At 27.8% G+C, this 21,721-nt stretch overlaps 2 long non-coding RNA genes across 3 annotated transcripts; one reads left to right on the forward strand and one right to left on the reverse strand.

The window, feature by feature from the left end:
• The first annotated feature begins 5,888 nt into the window (after positions 1-5,888).
• On the forward strand, positions 5,889-19,474 carry LOC147806617 (uncharacterized). Its single transcript, XR_015428570.1, has 3 exons — positions 5,889-6,427; positions 7,408-7,538; positions 19,210-19,474. It is a non-coding gene; the product is annotated as an uncharacterized LOC147806617 (long non-coding RNA).
• Positions 11,223-16,721, reverse strand: LOC147806618 (uncharacterized). Of its 2 annotated transcripts, XR_015436039.1 has the most exons (5): positions 16,277-16,721; positions 14,901-14,970; positions 13,941-14,155; positions 13,226-13,320; positions 11,223-11,414 (listed from the first exon to the last, which is right to left on the reverse strand). It is a non-coding gene; the product is annotated as an uncharacterized LOC147806618 (long non-coding RNA). The 2 variants fall into 2 exon arrangements; XR_015436040.1 differs by lacking the exon at positions 14,901-14,970.
• Positions 19,475-21,721: the final 2,247 nt, after the last annotated feature.

Below are 21,721 nucleotides of genomic sequence, written 5' to 3' on the forward strand. Positions count from 1 at the left end.
TCAGTAAAATAATGCCTCAATAATTTGATCAGGAGAGCGGACGAAAATTCGAACCCTGTACCGAATTTTTACTTTTCCTGTATTTCATCATATCTCGAGAACTTTTTAACCGAAATGAAAAATCTTTGTACTCAATTATAAAATTCATTTATCCAAAGATAATTCAATGCAAAAAGTATTTTAATTATTTATAACATGATTTAATATTGTTAGAAAAAAAAAATTGAATCATAAGTTTTGCATAATTTTAAAGTAAGTAATTTTAAATGACGATGTACAAAATTTCAACGAAATAGGCGAATAGTTATACTTGATTTTAAATATACGAAATTTTTTTACACGCGTACTGATTCACGTTTTCACAATATTGACTCTTATTCTTCAAATAAAACATTACGAGGTCGGGATAGCCTGTTTGGTAGAGCACTGGGCCCATGTCCAAGAGTTCGTGGGTTCGATCCGAGACGGCCGAAAACTCCCAGTGTACTGCGTGACTGACGCACGTTAAATCTATCGAGTCGCAAAGTCCCCCATGTTCCCATAACAAATCATACCTCTAGGGTTACTGTTCCAGGAGTTTCCTTGTCTTCTGGATTGGTTCAGGACTACAAGGCTACGAAATTTAACATTGGCAGCTGTAAACCCGAAATCGGGTCTGCTGTTTAACAACGGATATAAAATAAAATAAAAAAAATAGTAAATTTTTCCTAGAAGCCGCTATCCAAATTTTAGAACCCTACTACGAATCATTCTGGGGTTATAAGAAGAACATACGGACACAAAAACTCTTCCCTTTATTAATAAAGATAATGTTCAAACTCATTCACATTAATTATTAGAATACTTACAATTTAAAAAAATTAATGCCATTTATTTATTTTTAGAATTATGTCAATAAATGTAACCAACAAATTAGTTGATAGAATGAAAGAAACAAACTTTTGAACTCTAACGACATGAAGCTGTTTATGTGCTCATTACCTCGGGAAAGTGAGGAAAACACTTGATTCTGCACTTTAACGCAACAATTCAGTTAATCTGTAAATTATCATTCTTGATTCCGACATCTTAGTTTTCCTAATGTTATGAAAATTAAGAATGGGGAGACCAAAATTCCATTAAAATACAATAATTATGTAGCTTTTACGACATTGAGATGAAATCATTGCAATAAAATCTTGAATTTTCCCTCAGGATATCAGGAAAAATGCACAAGAAGCCTTGTAAAAACCTATATAACAGTCGTTAATGGTAAGGTAAGGTAAACTATAGGTAAGTTTTACTAGTTTAAGGAATCTGAGGTGCCAGTTATTCAAGAAATGGTGTGATACTGTTCTTTGTAAAGGTAAGCTTACTAATTATACTTAATTTTAAAACAAGTTATTTATTTATAATGAATTTCTGTTTAATACAATATTCAAAGTAATCGTAAAAAGGTAGAGTAGCTAATCTAATATTGAATTTTTTCTTCGGGGGGGGGGAAAGCAAAATTTTGTCCGGTTTTTTTTTTTCCGGGTTCGTACATTTTCGTTCGAGGGATCCCGTCACACTTCCCCACTTGTTAAGTCGCAAAATTCATCCTTCCTACGTCCACGTTAGATGCGACAAAATTCCGTCGTTTCGTCATCTCATTCTGTTTTTCGTTTTCAAATTTTTGTTACTTTTTTCAGTCTTTTCCATTTCTTTTTCATTTTTTATTGTATTCTGAGACTTATAAAAATTTTTTTTCTATTCTTTGTCCATGCTTATCTCCACTTTCCTTGAGTTTTTTTCCCGTTGTGCTTTTTCACGTTTTTTTTTTCAATTATTTCTTTTCCAATTTTTTTTACTATTCATCTTTTAAATTTTTTTTCCATTTTAAGACTTTTTTGCATTGTTTCTTTTCCAATTTTCTCCATGTTTTTTCTATATTTTTTTTTATTGCTTTCTAAATTTTTTTAAATTGAGCTCTTTTTATTGGGTTCTTTTCATTCTTCCAGTGTGTTTTTCCACAGTATTTTTCCTACTTTATGTTTTTTTTTTTTTTTTAATTTTTCTATTGCGTTTTTTCGATTTTTTGCAGTGTGTTTCTTTCTATTGAGTTTTTTATTTTTCCATTATGTTTTTTTTTCATTGTGTATTTCCGATTTTTTCCTTGTTTTTTTCATTTATACCAGTGTTTTTCCCGTTTTGTTTTTTTGAATTTTTCCAGTGTTTTTTTTTCATTTCTCAATTGCGTTTTTCTCCCATTTTTTATTTTTCGCATTGTTTTTTCCATTTTTTCCCACTCTGCTTTTTTCCATTTTTTCCCATTCTGTTTTTTCTGCTTCATCAATTGTGTTTCTCAGATTCCTTTTCCAAAGTTTCCTTTGCTTTTGTTTGATTCTGTTTTTTATCTTTTTCTAAGGTTTTCCAATTTTAGACAGTATTTTCTCATTTTTTTAGGCAAACTAAGTGTTTTATTTTAAATAAACTGTAGAGAAACCCTTTCAGAGTTTTATTTGTTTCGTCTGAAGTTTCGGTTTGTTTGTTTTCTTCCTCGGTGTGGTTTATCTGTTTTCCTTTTAATAGGTTCATAATTTTTTTTCAGGGTTTTTTCCAGTGTTGTTCATCAGGTTTTTTTTCAATGTAGTTTCTATCAGTGTAATTTCCATTGGTATATTCTCGGTGTGTTTTTTATTGGTTTTTTATGTGAGTTCTCTTTTTTTTGGAGTGTTTTCCATTGTTTTTATAATGTGTTTTACTTTTTTTTTCATTTTTTGCTTTGTGTTTTCTATTCCGGTGTGATTTCAATTCATATTTTTAGGTATTTATCATTGGTTTTCTTTCAGTGTTTTACTTTTTTTTTCATTTTTTGCTTTGTGTTTTCCATACTATTTCGGTGTGATTTCAATTCATATTTTTAGGTATTTATCATTGGTTTTCTTTCAGTGTTTTACTTTTTTTTCATTTTTTGCTTTGTGTTTTCAATTAATATTTTTAGGCATTTATCATTGGTTTTCCTTCAGTGTTTTACTTTTTTTTCATTTTTTGCTTTGTGTTTTCCATATTATTTTGGTGTTATTTCATTTCATATTTTTAGGTATTTTTCATTGTTTTTTTTTTCAGTCTTTCACTTTTTTTTTTCATTTTTTGCTTTGTGTTTTCCATTTCGGTGCGTTTTCATGTCATATTTTTAGGTATTTATCATTGGTTTTCTTTCAGTGTTTCACTTTTTTTTCATTTTTTGCTTTGTGTTTTCCATATTATTTTGGTGTGATTTCAATTCATATTTTTAGGTATTTTTCATTGGTTTTCTTTCAGTGTTTCACCTTTCTTTTTCATTTTTTGCTTTTTGTTTTCCATTCCGGAGTGATTTCAATTAATATTTTTAGGTATTTATCATTGGTTTTCTTTCAGTGTTTTACTTTTTTTTTATTTTTTGCTTTGTGTTTTCAATTGATATTTTTAGGTACTTATCATTGGTTTTCTTTCAGTGTTTAACTTTTTTTTCATTTTTTTCTTTGTGTTTTCAATTCATATTTTCAGGCATTTATCATTGGTTCTCTTTCAATGTTTTACGTTTTTTTTCTTTTTTGCTGTGTGCTTTCCATATTATTTTTGTGTGATTTCAATTCATATTTTTAGGTATTTATCATTGGTTTTCTTTCAGTGTTTTACTTTTTCTTCATTTTTTGCTTTGTGTTTTCAATTCATATTTTCCGGTATTTATCATTGGTTTTCTTTCAGTGTTTTACTTTTTTTTCATTTTTTGCTTTGTGTTTTCCATACTATTTCGGTGTGATTTCAATTCATATTTTTAGGTATTTATCATTGGTTTTCTTTCAGTCTTTCACCTTTTTTTTTCTTCATTTTTTGCTTTGTGTTTTCCATTTCGGTGTGATTTCAATTAATATTTTTAGGTATTTTTCATTGGTTTTCCTTCAGTGCTTTACTTTTTTTTTCATTTTTTGCTTTGTGTTTTCCAAATTATTTCGGTGTAATTTCAATTCATATTTTTAGGTATTTATAATTGGTTTTCTTTCAGTCTTTCACCTTTCTTTTTCATTTTTTGCTTTGTTTTCCATTACGTTGTGTTTTCAATTCATATTTTTAGGTATTTATCATTGGTTTTCTTTCAGTGTTTCACTTTTTTTTCATTTTTTTCTTTGTGTTTTCCATATTATTTTGGTGTGACTTCAGTTCAGATTTTTAAGTATTTTTCATTGGTTTTCTTTCAGTGTTTCACCTTTCTTTTTCATTTTTTGCTTTTTGTTTTCCATTCCGGAGTGATTTCAATTAATATTTTTAGGTATTTATCATTGGTTTTCTTTCAGTGTTTTACTTTTTTTTTATTTTTTGCTTTGTGTTTTCAATTCATATTATTAGGTATTTATCATTGGTTTTCTTTCAGTGTTTTACTTTTTTTTCATTTTTTGCTTTGTGTTTCCATACTATTTCGGTGTGATTTCAATTCATATTTTTAGGAATTAATCATTGGTTTTCTTTCCGTGTTTTACTTTTTTTTCATTTTTTGCTTTGTGTTTTCCATATTATTTTGGTGTGATTTCAATTCATATTTTCAGGTATTTTTCATTGGTTTTCTTTCAGTGTTTCACTTTTTTTCATTTTTTGCTTTGTGTTTTCATACAATTTAGGTGTGATTTCAATTCATATTTTTAGGTATTTATCATTGGTTTTCTTTCAGTGTTTTACTTTTTTTTCATTTTTTGCTTTGTGTTTCCATACTATTTCGGTGTGATTTCAATTCATATTTTTAGGAATTAATCATTGGTTTTCTTTCCGTGTTTTACTTTTTTTTTTCATTTTTTGCTTTGTGTTTTCCATTTCGGTGCGTTTTCAGTTCATATTTTTAGGTATTTATCATAGGTTTTCTTTCAGAGTTTCACTTTTTTTTTCATTTTTTGCTTTGTGTTTTCCATATTATTTTGGTGTGATTTCAATTCATATTTTCAGGTATTTTTCATTGGTTTTCTTTCAGTGTTTCACTTTTTTTCATTCTTTGCTTTGTGTTTCCATACTATTTTGGTGTGATTTCAATTCATATTTTTAGGTATTTTTCATTTATTTTCTTTCAGTCTTTCACTTTTTTTTTTCATTTTTTGCTTTGTGTTTTCCATTTCGGTGCGCTTTCAATTCACATTTTTGGGCATTTATCATTGGTTTTCTTTCAGTGTTTTTTCATACTCTTTTTCAGTGTATTACATTTCTTTGTATGTTTTCCATCAGTTTTTCTCCCATGTTCTTCGCAATTGTTTGCTTTACCGTTTTTTCTCAGTTTTGTTTAAATTTAACCTTTCTATTTTTTTTTTTACTACATCTGATAAATTCCATCCGTGATTTCTGTCCTTTTATTTTTCAATATTTTTCATTTCTCACTTTTTCATCTTGTTTTTTTTCCATATTTCTAGTTTTAAAATTTTATCCTGTCAAATTTTCAAGTTATTATTTTTTTTATTACTTATCAACTCTTTTTCCTTTTTGTTTTCGTTTTTCTAGTCTTTTTTAGTTCTGGATTTTTACAATGTATTTACCATTTTCTTCTGTGTATCAATTGCAGTTCAATTGTCTGGTCGTGTTTTGTCTTCTCTTTTTTTTTTATCAGTTTGTTTTCAAAATTTTCGTTTCTTTTGTTTTCTTCATCCAGTTTTTTTTATTGTTTCAAATTAATATCGAATGTGTTAATCAGCTATTTCAATGCTAGTATGTGTTCAAATTGTTTACAAAATGCTGTTTAATTTTTTTAATTATGTGTAATAATTTTTTTAGCAGTGTATTCAGTTTTATTTTCCAATTTCGTGATCCAGTTTTTCGAGTCGTGAGATTTTTGTTCAAGTATAACTGTTTATTCAATTCGTGCTTTGACACTTAATTTCGCTTTTCGTACTAGTTTTTTTTTTTTTTTTTTTTTTTTTTTTTAACCTGTGACAAATTCTACATTCCTTGTGTTTCGTCTTTTCGTTTTTCTAATTATTTTTTCTTTACTTTTTTTTTAAAATTGGTTTTAGAATTTTTTTTCCAATTTTTATTTCTCTTTTTTCATTTAGTTTTAGCTTTTCATTCAATGTGTCTACCATATTTTCCTGAAGTAATTTTCAGTTTGTTTTCTGGCTTTTATCTAATATGTTTCACAGCACTTCATTCAATTTCTCTCATTTTTTCCCCTTCAGTGTGATTTTCAATATCATCCCGGTTTTGGTTTTGGCATTCATAGATTCAAATATCCACTTCACATTTTCTCCAATTTTTTTTCACGTTTCCTGTGATCAGAAAAAAGCAGTTGATTTAAATTCTAGTTTATTATATTTCAGCTTTTAAGGATTTGCTCACAATTACCCGACATATAGTGTATGCTTGACTCATTGGAATCTGACAGATTGACTCTAACAATGCCTGGCTCCTTTTCTTTAAGAAGAAGAGGAATTGTTGCTTTTGAAAGATAAAGACTGTAAGTAAAAAGTTCCCTCCTTATTTTTCTTTCTTAACTGTTTTATACATTTTAAATTTGATACACCAGTTTTTTTAATAACTTATTGGAGATAATAGCTCTCTTAAGATCTCCAAAAAGAACGCATTCTTTAAAAGCATCATGAGCAAAATTTCTTCTTTCCTTCACGCAAAAATTATTTTGAGTGTATTCGGATACTATTCATTGTCAATTTGTGTTTGGTCACTTTATCTTTATGTTAAGATTGACTTTTTCTCTCTCTCTTATAAACTTGGTCTGTTAATAGAAATATCAGAGCTCTCTTCTTGTCTTTCTTCATTAAAATTCAATTTTTATAAAATAATATTTTACAGATTTTCAAAATTATTGTTACGCTATTTTTGGTTATCATCTTTAATTTATAATTCTTGCCACTCTGCTAGGAGTGGCAAGAATTCAGCATTAAAAATAAATTTCAATTATTTAATATTTCATTTAGAAGAAAAAAAAATTCAAATACTTGAATATCTTATTTTTCTTTTACACCATAATAAAATAAAAATTTAAATTTTACTTATACAATTAATAAAGCATATACTGTAATATATAATGCAATAAAAAGATAGTGATTCTTTAAAATAATTTAGGTATTAATTATAATTATAATCATACTGAATCAAAAGTGAGAAAAAATGTAATGAAGACACTAAATTTTAATATTACTTTAATTTAAGCAAATAATATGGTAAACTATTGAAAATTATCAATTAATTGAAATAAGAAATATAAATATTAATAATTCTTCATATGAGCGTGAATTATTCAAAAGTATTCACTCTTAAAAATTTCAACTGGTACAGAAAAATTCGACCGGTTTTTGGTTCTTGCTTTCATAGATTCAAATATCCACTTCACATTTTCTTTTCAATTTTTTTTCGTGATTCCTGTAATCAGAAAAACAGCTGATTTAAATTCTAATTTATTATATTTCATCTTTTAAGGATTTGCTCAATTGCTCGACATATAAGTAAGAGCCTGACTCTTTGGGATCTGCCAGATTGACTCTAACATTGCCTGCCTCCTTCTCTTTAAGCAGATTAAGAGGAATTGTCGTTTTTGGAAGATAAAGATCGTAAGTAAAAAGTTCCATCTTTATTTTTCTTTCTTAACTGTTTTATACATTGTAAATTTTAAATTTTATTTACCAATTATGTAAAAAAAACTTTTAATAATTTATAATCTTCCAGACAAAAGGATTTTCCAGCCCCCCCCCCCTCTTGTTTTCTTTTTAAAGAAGAAAACATTTTTGAAAATGATCAAATCAGAATTTTTAACTCCATATAAATGCTATTAGTAATGAGGTTTTACCATTTTAAATTAATAGGTTTTCTAATAAAAAAGTTGGTTTTTATATTTTATTTCTTTAAATTTAAAATTTTTCACTGGTATGAATAAATAAAACTTATTACTTATGAATTTATTATTTAATCGAAAAAGATTGGTGGCTTATAAAATATAACGAAATAATTTCCATTTGCCTATTTGCTGATTAACTTTACACAAAAATAAATTAAACTAAATAAATTATTCCATAACCTCTATTAGTGTGGAAATGTAATAATTTTGCATAAAAAAATAAATCGTTAATAATTTTCAGTGTCTCTTTTTATAAAAATTTTAGTGGGCCTTGAAAGTGATTTCTGTCGATTTTTTAATAATTATATTATTAAAAATTATATTATTTAATTAACAATTTACTTTAATGTCGCTTTTGATGAAATATATTTAAATTGATATAAAAAGTATTAAACTATAAAGTGAAATTTATTAAAAGTTTCAGTGGGCAACAATTAAACTTTAAATATTATGAGAGTCTTAAAATCACGTAACACGTAGTATTTGATAAATCAGTTCAAAATCATAAGATGGCCCTGTCCTCTGACAGAATTTCCCATTATGCCAGAGACTATATATGCTTCAAAAACCTGAAATAAAGAAATTTTATACTGGGTGCTTTTACCGGTTACCCTTAGTGTAGGGCAATTTAATCTAATTTCGAAGATAATTTAATATTTAGAGAATAAAGAATGAATCATCAAACTTCGTCTAATATCTTGCGAAAAGTGAAAAATAAAAACACCAAAACCAGTTTGATTGTCTGATAAGAGTAGGAAATATTCATAAGAATCAGGTTTCAATTACTCTCTGTTTTATTTCGGCAGTCAAACAGGTTTAGATTCCTTTAACCTCGCTTTCCTTTTTAAAATGATACGCTGAACTCCGATAGTTTATTTTGTTTCTTTTTTCACTAAAATATTAACTGGCGAACACTAATTCGTTAATATTTTTCTCTTCAATTTTCACAAAGATTTCAAAAATATATATTAAAGGTGGTAATTACAAAACACTTTTTAGTATTAATTTTCTAACAATTTTACCATAACGATTATTCCATACAGCTAATAATACAGATTATTTCAGAACGATTGCTCTTTATGTATATTTTTTTATAATTCTTCTTAAAATTTAGGCGAAATAGTACATAACATTAACATATCTAATATTTCACAGAAGAGAAAAATATCTAAAATTCAAAACATGTTTGAACATCGTAGAAAAGAAAGTAGTTTAAATGTGATCTCCTAGTTTAATCAGATACTGGTTTTGATGTTTTTTCATCCCATCTTCCCTATTTTTGATTCAACAGTTTCTGATCGTTTCCTCTTCGCTTAAATAATAATGTGAGTGCACTAATATGCATACCTATTTTTTTCATTCTTGACAAAAATTTTGAAATCAATATTAAAGGTGATTATGGAAAACTACTACACAAACTTTACAACTCTTTTTCAAACAATGCTTTTCAATGTTACTGTTTTAAAAAAGGAATAATTAACTAATATATTTAATTAGTTTTGCTGGAAAAAAAAGTTATACAAGTGTAGATGAAATTTGCAATAGTGTACTTTAAGAAGAAAAGCATGCTTACAGTTTTTCCAGTAAAACTAGGAGATATACAATGAACATGTACAAGGTGGTCCCGAATTCATGGTACAGAATTTAAGGATGGGTACAGGATATTGTAACAATCATTTATTGTTCGCAAGGGACGCGATGAGGCGCAAACAGGAGAAATAAAAGGAAAGAGAAATGGAGTTATCGGTTGTTTGCGTTGCCGATAGAGGGCAGTAGAAGTCTAGCAGCCGTTCAACATGATGCATCTCAGTAAAGGAAAGCCCCATTCTCAATTACACTAACTTCTACAATGGGCGACTTTACGTATGTCGAAAAAGCCGACATGCATTGAATGTGCGGCCGCGCAAAGCGTTAACGGTAGAGTTGCGCTACGAATGTATCTCGCGCAGTTTTGGTATCGACGAATACCGGCTCACAGAATTTTTCTGCTGTTACATCGCCAACTGGTTTTTTCCACGTCACCAGACATGAAGCTGGTCAACGAAAAGCTGTATGCAGTTCAATCCTGGGAGAAAGCATCATGAACTTTGTGGATGATAGACACGAGTTAAGTACAAAAGCTGTTGTTCATCACATTGGTCTGAGCCATGAGACTGTTTATAGAGTTTTAAGCGAAAATCGCTTACTGCTTGTCTAAGATAGGTACTCTTCCAAACATTCGTCTGGAGCTGTGGCGGTGACTATGGTAACGAGGTATGATTATTTCAAGTTGGGGTGCGGGGTCCCTCTTTAGGACTGGTTTCGGCGAAAGAAAAGGAGACCTCTTCGTCGAAGCTACCCTCCCTAAAATGCCCTCTTCTTGTTTCCATTGCAGCAGACTTTGTGGCGGGAAGAGTACCTATCTTAGACAAACAGTACACCCCTTCCATTTTCAGCGAGTACAAGCTTTGAATCAGACAGATAATCCTCTCCGTCTGAACTACTGCCAGTGGGGGGTACAGCAAAACAGGGTTGCCACAGGCTACCCAAGTAGCACTCAATATCAAATGATCTCGAAAAAACTTCGCTTACGACTTCGATCGATGTTGTTCCGAAACATCGATCTATGTAAAAACGTCAGATTTTTTTTTATATTGTACAACATTGTGAAATTTGATATAGATCGATATCTCAATAACGGCGTAGAATGTCGAGTTTGAAAAAACCGTATTCCACGGCGTTTACGGATACAGTAGAACGTCGATGAATATTTTCATCATGTTATTCGTACAACAAATATTAATAAGCATTTAAAGATGCGGCAGAACACCGATCGATAATTTTGATACGTTATTCAAGAAAAAACTTTCACTGGGTATTGTAGGATATAGGTAAATTTGTGTTAATTATTTTATAAGGTTTTGCACTTCAGATTTTATTTTGCTATTTGTACTCCAATTTTTCAACAAAAAATAAGCACTCAAAAATATTTTTAATCAGTTTCCAAATATTATATATATAATTAGGATTTGCTCAGTAATTAATTTAAAAATCAAGTGTAAAATAGGTGAATAGGAATAAGTGTGAGCACTGTAGATGGAATATAAGAAGTGAATATTAAGGCATGATAATTATTTTAAGCTCAACTATGATTTTTAAATCAAAATCAAGAATATTTGCTTGTTTTAAAATAACCACATTTTCCACGCATGTAAATTAGTTTTATTTTTTAGCATTAGCAATGCACATTTGATCTTCAGACAGGATTCAGTCACTGAAAATTAGTAATTTAATATATTGCACAACAGCACTAATAACTCAAAAAGTATTATAATTTTACGAGTTTAATAAAATTTACCCTTCTGATATGAACGTGTTTTTTAATATAGAAGGTGTGAATGCAGAGGAATAAAACAAAAAGTAGCTATGAATATTTTATTTGAATAAACATTAAAAATTTAGTAAAACAAATTGGCCCATTCTTGGGTCTCCAAGTCCAAAGAATTGATCACGTCAATTATCTTAGGTTTTCGTCCTTTCCAATCAGTGGCTGTAGCAGACCTTCCCAAATGTTTCCGCTATCTCTTGGCCTTAAAACGTTTGAGAACTGTAGCTGGAAGTAAAACATTGAGTAATATTAATGACATTTAAAAAATAAAAACTGAAAGACTAACTAACAAAACACAGTTTATTAATGAGTATATAACGAAACTTAGAGAACTAAACTGAATGAAGAACTTAGAGCAATGTATCTCAACCTTTTTTTTGTTGTTGTTGCGGCACACTTTTAACGATTTCGGAATTTGACGACACACAATGAAAAAAAAATTAGATTAAAAATTGTTTACTTACCTATAATACACTGTGTTAAATAGTTTGTGATAATAATATGTACTACAAAAGCACGTTTATTAAGGGATTAATTATTTCTTTCGAATGATTTTTTATTAGTAAGTAACAGTTATTTATTTTTTCCTTCTTTTTGCTAGTTATTAATTGTTAGCTTGTTTTCTATAGTTATTAACTGTTATTTTTTGTGATTTCTTGTTAACTAGTTAATTTTTAGCTTATTTTTTTGTTAGTTATCCTTTCCTAATTTGTTTATATATTTGGTTTTTTTAAGTTATCCTTTGTTAATTTGTTTATATTGCATAACTTACTTTAATGATTAACTTATATTTCCATTTGTAAGTTAATATTTAGCTTGCTTTCCTTTGTTAATAAATTATTTTAATAGTCATTAAATTCCATACTTATTTCAACATTTTTTTAAAACTGCGTGTCAAAGACAATCTAACTCTTCCATCTTATTTTAAGATTGTCAGAGACAAGGCAATCGCCGACAAAGATGTTCACATGGTTAAAGCGTAGAAAAATTATAAAAAGTATATATATACTTTTTATGAACATTTCAAGCACATTTTAATAATTTGGCAGCACAAAAAAGAGCCGTGGCACTGAGGTTGAGAATCACTGGCTTAGAGAATCGACACACGGATCAAAAAAGGGCATGCTGCATTAGACACTGTTTTGTAAAACTGTCAATATTCAAGCGGCAATGCTGTATATTTGATTAAATAATTAATTCTTTAACAACAAAAAATACTATAAGAAAAAGCTTATCGGTTCAGTTTTAATTGTATTTCTTAATATTCAATTTTACTTCTATGTATTAAGGAATCTCTTATACTAATGTGAATACACAAAAAGTATTGAAGTTGAAAATAAGATTTATTTTTAAAATTTAGATCTGATATTGATCACTTATGATTGCATATACTTAGAAGTATAACTAAACAAAAGCTTAAACTTATTATAAATACACTGCACTCCCAAATGCATTCAATTCTTAATGTAATCGTTTTTTTTCTCCCTTCTACGAAGTTACTTTTTTTCGTGATCCAAAAACTATTGACGTACAACTGTGTTAGACTTTGAAAATTAGGTTTTTCAAGCCTCTCTCTCCCGCTCACTTTTTTGGTTTGGATTTCTGAAACTTTTTTGCAATATCTGGTTTTCTTTACACGGGAACAAATTTTTATTTTGTATTTTTCAAATAGAGAGAATCTCTTCTTAGAATTATTTTTAAATTAAATTTAATTATAATGCCGCCTTTAACTACAGCTTACAAAGATAAAAATCGACTGATGATATATATTAATACATATTAAAAAATTGTGAATATACACGAAAAATCCTGAATAAACTTAGAAATGTTAGGGATTAACTGCAAATTAATGTTTGTAAAATTTAATACAAAAAGTGAGGAATTCTAAATATTTTGATTTATTATTTGCAATTGGAATTGTTATTCAGATAAAAAACTTTAGTTTTTTTTTCTTAAAGCATTTAAAAACTGGAAGGAAAAAAATATCACATATATATATTAATAAAAATAAATAATATTTTAATCAACAATTTTACCGAAATGACATTAGTGATGGCAGGCACTCTTTCAAATGGGGACTTTTCTTTTCGCCTCAGTCACAATGCCGGCATATGGAATCAAAATACCGAATCTGAAAACAAAAGTTTGTTAATTTATTCAAACAGCTACAAGACAATACAAATTATGTTAAAATTTAATCTAAAAGAGAATTAAAATATTTATATTAGCTAGCCCACTTTCAAGTATTATTTAATAAGTACACTTGTTAAAAATAAGCAAAATAGATGCCATCAACAACTCCGCAGCTGATACATCCCCTAAAATGAAAGTAACTATCAGTTGCTTAAATCAGATTTCTGATGCATCATCTAAAACAAAAGTCATTATATCGGCCTGCCGATATATGTGTTACGTAGATATTTTGACATGCATCGATTTATTGCCCGGTCTATATAGAATAATCATTTAAACTCTCCATACACCCTTAAGTACAGAACAAATAAGATGGTGAAATTCTTTTTTGCTTTTTAAGGGGACAGCAAGGTTTGAAAAGGTTAAGATTCACTGGTCTATACTTTAGAGCAAAGGTTCCTATACCAAAGGATCCAATGAGCAATTGTAATTTTTTTGATCATAATAATAATAGCTCCATTTTTAATAAAATGCTTTCTATGGAGAAAAAAATTAGGGAATGATTATAATACCATTGAATAACTCTATCATAAAAATAATTACAATAAGTTTACTTACAAGCAAACTGTAAATTCTTATCTTCTTTCAACTTTTCCACTAATTGATTAAGATCACCATCCGAAGAAAACGGGAACTCAATACCTCTTGGTAATTCTAAAAGAACAGATGTTGAATTATCTTTTTCCTTTTCAGAGCCTTCGTTTCTTTAATTTCCTTTCTTAACTATTTAATCTCCTCTTAATTTTCTAACACACAGTTACACATCTTAGTCACTAAAATAACAAATACAAGAGATTAAGTATGTGCAGTTTTATAAATGTGTTCTTAATGCTAATAATATGATTAAGTATTTTATAAAAACACCAAGTTAATTTACAAAAAATGAAAACTATATACATTTACTAACACATAAACTAAATACACTTTTTTAAATATAATAACATGCAAATTTTTCATGAAAAATAAATGAGGAAAAAATATTCAAAATACAAAATGTTACTCGAGGCTCCTAAATTTATACTAGTTTTCTCATCTTGCAATTGCTCTGTTCGGTGACAAGAATACAAAATAGTCTGATGTCATAATTTATTTATTTACTTAATAGCTAAAAGGCTCAGTAGAGCGAATTATACACCTATGTTGGTGAAATTGCAACACAATGAAAGAACTGTCTGACATTTATTCATTAAATTACTGATAGTGGTATAAATAAACAAGTGCACTCTTTTTCTAAATAAATTCTAATCATTTACATGAAGGCATTAAGAATAAGATAAAACAGTAACAAATTATCACATCAAAATATAACATTTCTACTTGATATATATTGTAAATAGATATCAGTATAAGATAAGACATTACAAAATTAATTTCTACACATTAATATTTTAGAATAAATCACAGCTAAGTTATAATCTTATTTAATAAGAATCACACATAGACCTGTTATGTTATATATATATATATATGCATATATAAATAAACTATGTTTATATATATATATATATATATATATACCTGGTCTGTCTTGGTTTTTCTGAGAGGTACCTCTTTTTTGAAAAATTGAGATCCTTCATTCTCTGAGATCCTGCAAAATTAATAAATAAAAATATTTATACAGTAAAACTTAAGTTTATGAGCACTAAATGAAAAAACCCAATTTTCCCCGGGTTTTTTCAAAGCCTGAAAAACAATAAAATATTTAATTAGAAAAGCTTTGACCAATATTTTCTAATCATAATCTTAGAAACTTATAAAGTTTTAGTTGGTGCACTCTTATCCAAATTATACTTCAGTTTTTAAAGTTATTTTAAAGATAAAAAAAAGTGAACAGCTTTAATATTTTGTATATTAACACATTTTGATATTATTTTTGACATTTAAATTTCCCTTTTTTATCTATAAATTTTTATTATTATTTTCAGCGAACAAAAAATTCTTTAAAGAAGTTTAAATAAACATAAATATTTCTTTGATTTTGAGCCTTTAGTGTCTAGTTTAATTTTCCTTTAGTATACTCTTGTAGCATAAGAAACACATACCATATTTTCTACATAACACATACCTTACTTGATATCCAACACATTAAAAAAAAAATTGTAGTAGTAACGAATTACAATCATTCTTGTACCATAAACTAAATCTTATATATTAAGAACTTTTATTTAGAGAATTATATTACAAGACTGGATTAAATTTAGGTAAATAGAATATCATTGTTTTCAGAAATTTAAAAGTTTAACTTATTTCTTTTTTTAAAATTGTTTAATATTTTCATATTGCTTATCTTACTTTTAGACAAAATTTTAAAATCTATATAACCTTTTACTACAATTCACTTACATGAATATTTTGATAAATTACGTACACTTTCAGCACAAGTTTGAATGTTTTAAAACGAATTAACTGTTAATAAGCACACAGAATTAACGTTGACAGACTTAATTTTTATGAAAAGTATTTATACACTCATAACTACAATGCTATGAACCTTGTTCACACAATAAATTACATTAGAAACATTTCATCTCATAAAAAATTATTTACGAAGCTAGTGAATTTATTTAATAAAAATTAGATAAATTGTAAAACATAGCATTTAACATCCCGGCCAACAAGTAAACGATTCTGAACAAACAACTTTGACAATGAATTTACGTCATTAATTAGAAATTATTCCGATAATAATATTTAAAATTAACGAAAAGTTAAAAACTACTAACTTAATTATAATTCAAAACCAGCTACATATGATCTTTTATAATGGAATGTTCTTTTGGTAATGTAGGCTTAACCAAAGTATAAAAGTTAAACATTGCAATTAGAAATGAAGACCTGACACAATATTAATAGAGTTTATACAAGTAAATAGAAGATGAATAAACTTTGCTTACCTAAATTAAATCAGTAAGGTGACTTTTGACGACAATATTATGTTTTTAGTAGGAGATATAACATGCTGAACACATACAAATCGGAAAGCGTGACGTCAGAGCTGAAGATCACGTGACAAGCGTTCATATCGATTAACTTTGTTGATCACAATCTTAAGTTCGCTTCACCTCCCAATCCCGTTCAATATCGTTTTCACGGAATTCTATTTTTTACTTTCACTAATGTGAGCAAGTATAAAGAAATTTTACTCATTTTTATCTTTCTAACAAATATTTTGAACTTTGGAACTAAAATATATTTAATATAGAGTGTTTTAAGAAAAATACTTTTAAAGTTTCATTGACGGAATTCATTCAATAACTTGCTCACAGTATCTATATTCCTCCGCTTTCAAAATATTGATAGGAACGGCCACGGTATAGATCGATGTTTCTGTGCTACTTGGGTACTTTAATGCAACTATTTGCTACTATTTTCGGCTTTAGGCGACTATGGCGACTTTTTTTGCTTGAAAAGGCTAAAAAAGCAACTATTTTCAGGAATAGGCGACTATTAGGAGACTTTTTTTACTCTTGGCAAAGTTTTTTCACAAAAATGAACGTTACTTTTCAGAACATTAACAAAAGAAAGTAAACTTTTATACTACATTCATGTCCTAAGAGCCAAAAATTTAAATTCCATTGGATTTAATAAAGTACTTGTTATATTTTCTCTCTGAGGGGCAGTTTTGTTACTTTTAATTGTTTTTTTCCTTCCATTAACATTCATATTTTATTGTAATACGACTTTTATTTAGGTACCTATTTTCTAATATGTATACCTTTTATATTTGTACAAAAATTTTTTTAATTGGAGCATAGTTAGGACTGGGCGATAAATCGATGTATCGCGAAATATCAATTTAACGCATATATCTGTAGGCCGATGTAGTGACTTTCGTTTTAGGCGATGCATCAGAAATCTGATTTAAGCCGCCGGAATAAGATTACAATTGCGGTTTAACGATTTAATATGCAAGGATCCTTGACCAGGCTAACGCTGTTACCGTACTAACGAAGACGATTTTGATTTCGTCTAGCTGCAGAGATGTAGATAGCGCTTTGCTAATCAGATGATGTTAGTTTCGTGATGTTGAATGACGAAGAGCGAATTGAATCAGAACTCCCGGTTTCGTGCGAGGATCAGCGTTGTAATATAGAACGCAATGCATAGTTTCTTTATGTCCATTTTTGTCTTTGGGATTTTGCGTTTTTTGAGGATTATTTTCAATGGGACTTAAGTCATTTTGCGATCGTTGTGCATTTTATTTCGTCAGAAATAATTGTCTGGTTTCTTGTAAATTATTTTCAGTGAGACTTTTGCAGTGATCGTTTCGTTCTGCATTATTTCATAACGATTCTTGTCAATTATTTTTAGTAGACCTACTGTTACTTTACGATTGCTGCACAATCGCTGTTATCTTAAATTTTCGTTCTGAACTCAATAGATCAAATCATTGATTTTTTTTCAATTATTGTTTATTTTAAGCGATACAATTTAATAGGGGTATTTTGTATTTATAAAAAGTTAGTTTTTTTTAATTTATTAAATGCAGGTAAGTATAATAATTTGATTGTTTTTCAACCCATAAATGCTCAGTCGTTTTTAATTATAAAAAAATTAAAACAAAGCTTACCTTTATTTAATTTGCTTTTTGAGAAAATGAAAACAAAGTTTTTTAAAAAAATTTGGCTATTAGTTAAAACAATCTTTTTTAAAAATTAAATAGAAAGTTTAGTAATGTTTTGAGGTTTTTAATAATTTAACATTAGTACTTAAAGTATTTTTTTTAAAAGTTCAATTAAAATTCTTTCAATACTTGTTTGTTTTATAATTTGTTAGATATTCAGTATCATTTTTAAACAAATAAATCTTTAGTCGATTTTATTTTCAAAAATGAAAATAATAATAAATAAGTAAAAATATTTTTACATTTATTAAGTACAGAATTTGACCATTAGTTAATACTACTTTTTATTATTTTAAGTAAGTAAATAAAAAAGGGTCTAATAATGTTTCAAAAGCATGTTTTTTTTTCAACATATAAAAAAAATTTTTTTTTTCTAAAGTGAATATTTCTTTTGTTTATTTTCCACTTCCGTTTTTTTTTCCTTTTAATTTTTAATGCATGCATGTATGTAAAATAATTTGTTACAGTATTATTATTTTTAAACCAATAAATCTTAAACTATTTTTAATTTAAGAAAAATTAAATAAAGCTTGGGTTTGCTTTTACTTTGACTTCTTTATTAATTTAATTGAAAAAATTAAGCAATGATATTGATGTCATAGTAGAATAAGTTTAAAATTAATATTTTCTTTTGTAATAGATTTATTCCTTTTTATTTATTTTTGATTGATTTAAAGATCTCCCACAGGTAATTTTTGAACATATGCTAAATTGCGATACATTACTATATCGTGACGTCTAACTGACGATTTATCACGATTTAAAATTTCTGACATCACCCAGTCCTAATAATAGTATTTGACAATTAAGCTATAACTTTAGTTATTTGGCCACTATTTTTGATAAATTTTTGTTCCTGTTCAGGCAACTATTTTCATAGTTTGAGGCGACTATTTTCATGCTTGAGGCTACTGAAAGCAACTATTTTTGTTCTTTTTTTACTGTGGCAACCCTGCAATGTGCGCTGCAACCGTACTTCATACTTCATGTACTATTCAATGAGGCGACATTTGCAACTCAAAGGTGTATTTAGTGCGTGCAGTTCCCATGGGTGGGCAACCAAGAATCCACATTCAACGCGACCACATGCGTATCAACAACGATTCTGTATGAATGCGTGGGCTGGTATTGTCAACGACTTTTTGATTGGCCCATACTTACTACCGACATGACTTAATGGCGAGTGTTATCTGATTTTTCTAGAGCAAGTGTTATCAGAACTACTGCAGGATGTTCCGATCGAGATTCGTAACTGCATGTGGTTTCAGCATGATGAGGCGCCAGCCCACTTCTGTTGCTGTAATATCCGGAGCTGCTGCACGTGTGCGTGAAATAACTGACGTCCTTGAACGTGTGCGCCAATCGCTCCACGGACGCTGTCAAGCACATTATGATAGCAATTTTGTCAAGTTATTGTAAACATTACACTTGTCAACGACGCTTTCAATAAACAATTTGTCTTTCCTTTCGACTCTTATTTTTTGTGTTTGCGTCACTTGCGGCCATACATTCCTGTACAATAAATGATTGTTACAATGCCCTGTACCAACCCTTAAAATTTGTACCATGAATTTGGGACCACCCTACATAAATATTAAGTACCCTATAAAATAATATTAAGATATTATTTAGGAAGTATTAATATTATTATTTTTATTTTATTATTATTATTTTATTTTTATTTTATTGTTATTTTATTTTATTATGTTTACTTTATTATTATTATTATTATTAATATTAAAATTATTATTTAGGAAGTATTAATTATACATAATATTAAGTACCCTATAAAAATACCGCAAAATACTTAATTGCAAAAAAATAAAAAATTACATTCTTCTATTATTTAATAATATTTTTCTAATAGCTTTAACTCAAAAATCTACTGATACAGATTAATTTTGAAAAAGACACAGAATATTTTTTTAAAGACTATTTTGTCCTTCCGAGTATGAACCCCACGTCCTACATAAAATTTATTCTTTACAATATTAGTCGAAAAATTCTGAATTTTTGCTATAGCCTTTTCATATGATTGATGCAATAAATAAGTAAAATATAAAAGTAATTGCCTTACGTTTTAACTAATATTAAGAGATTTAATAAGGATTTAAAGTGTTTGATTCGAGTATAAAAGTTTCACCTTATTAATAAAAAAATAATTGTTGAATGTTCATTTCATTGCAACAAAAAATACAAAATATGTAAAAAAAAATTAAAATGTCATAAAAAATATGTTATTTACTCTTAGATGGTTCACATATGATTATTTATGCATAAGGATTAATTCACGATTATGATTTACAATTAATTGGCTCTAGTATATGTATATCTTGCTAGGGAAGTCAATTCTAAGCTCACAACTGTTTTATTCGTCAAAAATATTAAATATGTCCTATAAGGTTAAAAAGAATTATTCAGAATGTTATTTTATTGTATAAAAACACTAAAATGCTTATAACTGTTAATTACAAGCTGACAAGTAAAACGCACCTGGTAACCAAAGTAAACGCATCAGTGCACCTGGAAAGTCATGAATTTCGGTATTGAACAAGATTTGCCATGAAATGTCATGATTTAACCATTTTTTTAAAAAAAATCATGGAAATTCATGGATTTAGATCTCCGAAAAATCTAATTTTTAAAATGGAATTTATCCCCCCCCCCCATTTCATGGCGTTCCGAACATCTGAATTTGTAACAAAATCCCCACTCACAGTCATATTTCATTAAAATATAAAATGTTTCTACCATGTTCTTTAAAAATAATGCTGTTCTTGAAAAAAATGAAAGAAAAAACATCATTTCTAGAACGAATTATCTTTTAAACTTCTGTGATTTCAGAATTTTTTAATTTTTTTATTTTATCAATTTCAAATTCAAGCTGAAGCAAGCCACTCATTGGCGAATTTTATTATTACAAAATGAAAACAGAAAAATCCGGAGTATTTCTTTCCTTTTCAATGAAAAGTATCTTTAGAATATAATTCTGCAGAAAAAAGTATTTGCTTTTGCATTTTTTCAGCTATTTAATTACTTCAACTCTTTCAATTATCTGTTTTTTTTTTAATCTATAAATATGAAGATGAAGAGTATAACAGTTTTGGTTATACATGTCATTTCAGTTGATGTTACTTTAATGCTATTTTAAATTTATTGTTGTGTTTTGTTGGAGAAAATAGTAACTTCGTGAAGTCATGAAAGTTTCTTGAACTTAGTCATGAAAAGTCATGAATTTGAAAATCTAAAATGTAGCAGATACCCTGTTGTAGAAAAAGGACTGTACAGCCTAATTTTAAAAATACGCTTTTACTTATTTCATTTATATCAACTGTCAAAAAAATGAAAGAATAGGAATATTTCAAATACGGGCTCCTTTTTCTTCCTTTTATTATTAAATATAATATAAGATCATAGCGCAATCATACGTACTATACACAATTCATTCATACGAAAAATTTCATAACCGAATTAGGTAAACATTTTAAGACCACGTTAAGCAAAACCTTTTACATAATTAGATTTAAAAATCACAGATATTAAAAAAATGCAATTATTAAATTTATATGGAACCAAAAAAATACAAATAATACATTTAAATACAATGTTCACATCCTTGATTTTTACTCTGTTAAAAATAGAACAAGTGTGGAATTTCGATTACTAATTCTTACAGTTAAAAAAATTATTCTTCCTAATTTTAATTTGAAGGTTC

Source organism: Parasteatoda tepidariorum, chromosome 8 (assembly GCF_982258835.1).
Source record: "Parasteatoda tepidariorum strain Cologne lab strain chromosome 8, Ptep-v5.0, whole genome shotgun sequence".
Taxonomy (NCBI): domain Eukaryota; kingdom Metazoa; phylum Arthropoda; class Arachnida; order Araneae; family Theridiidae; genus Parasteatoda; species Parasteatoda tepidariorum.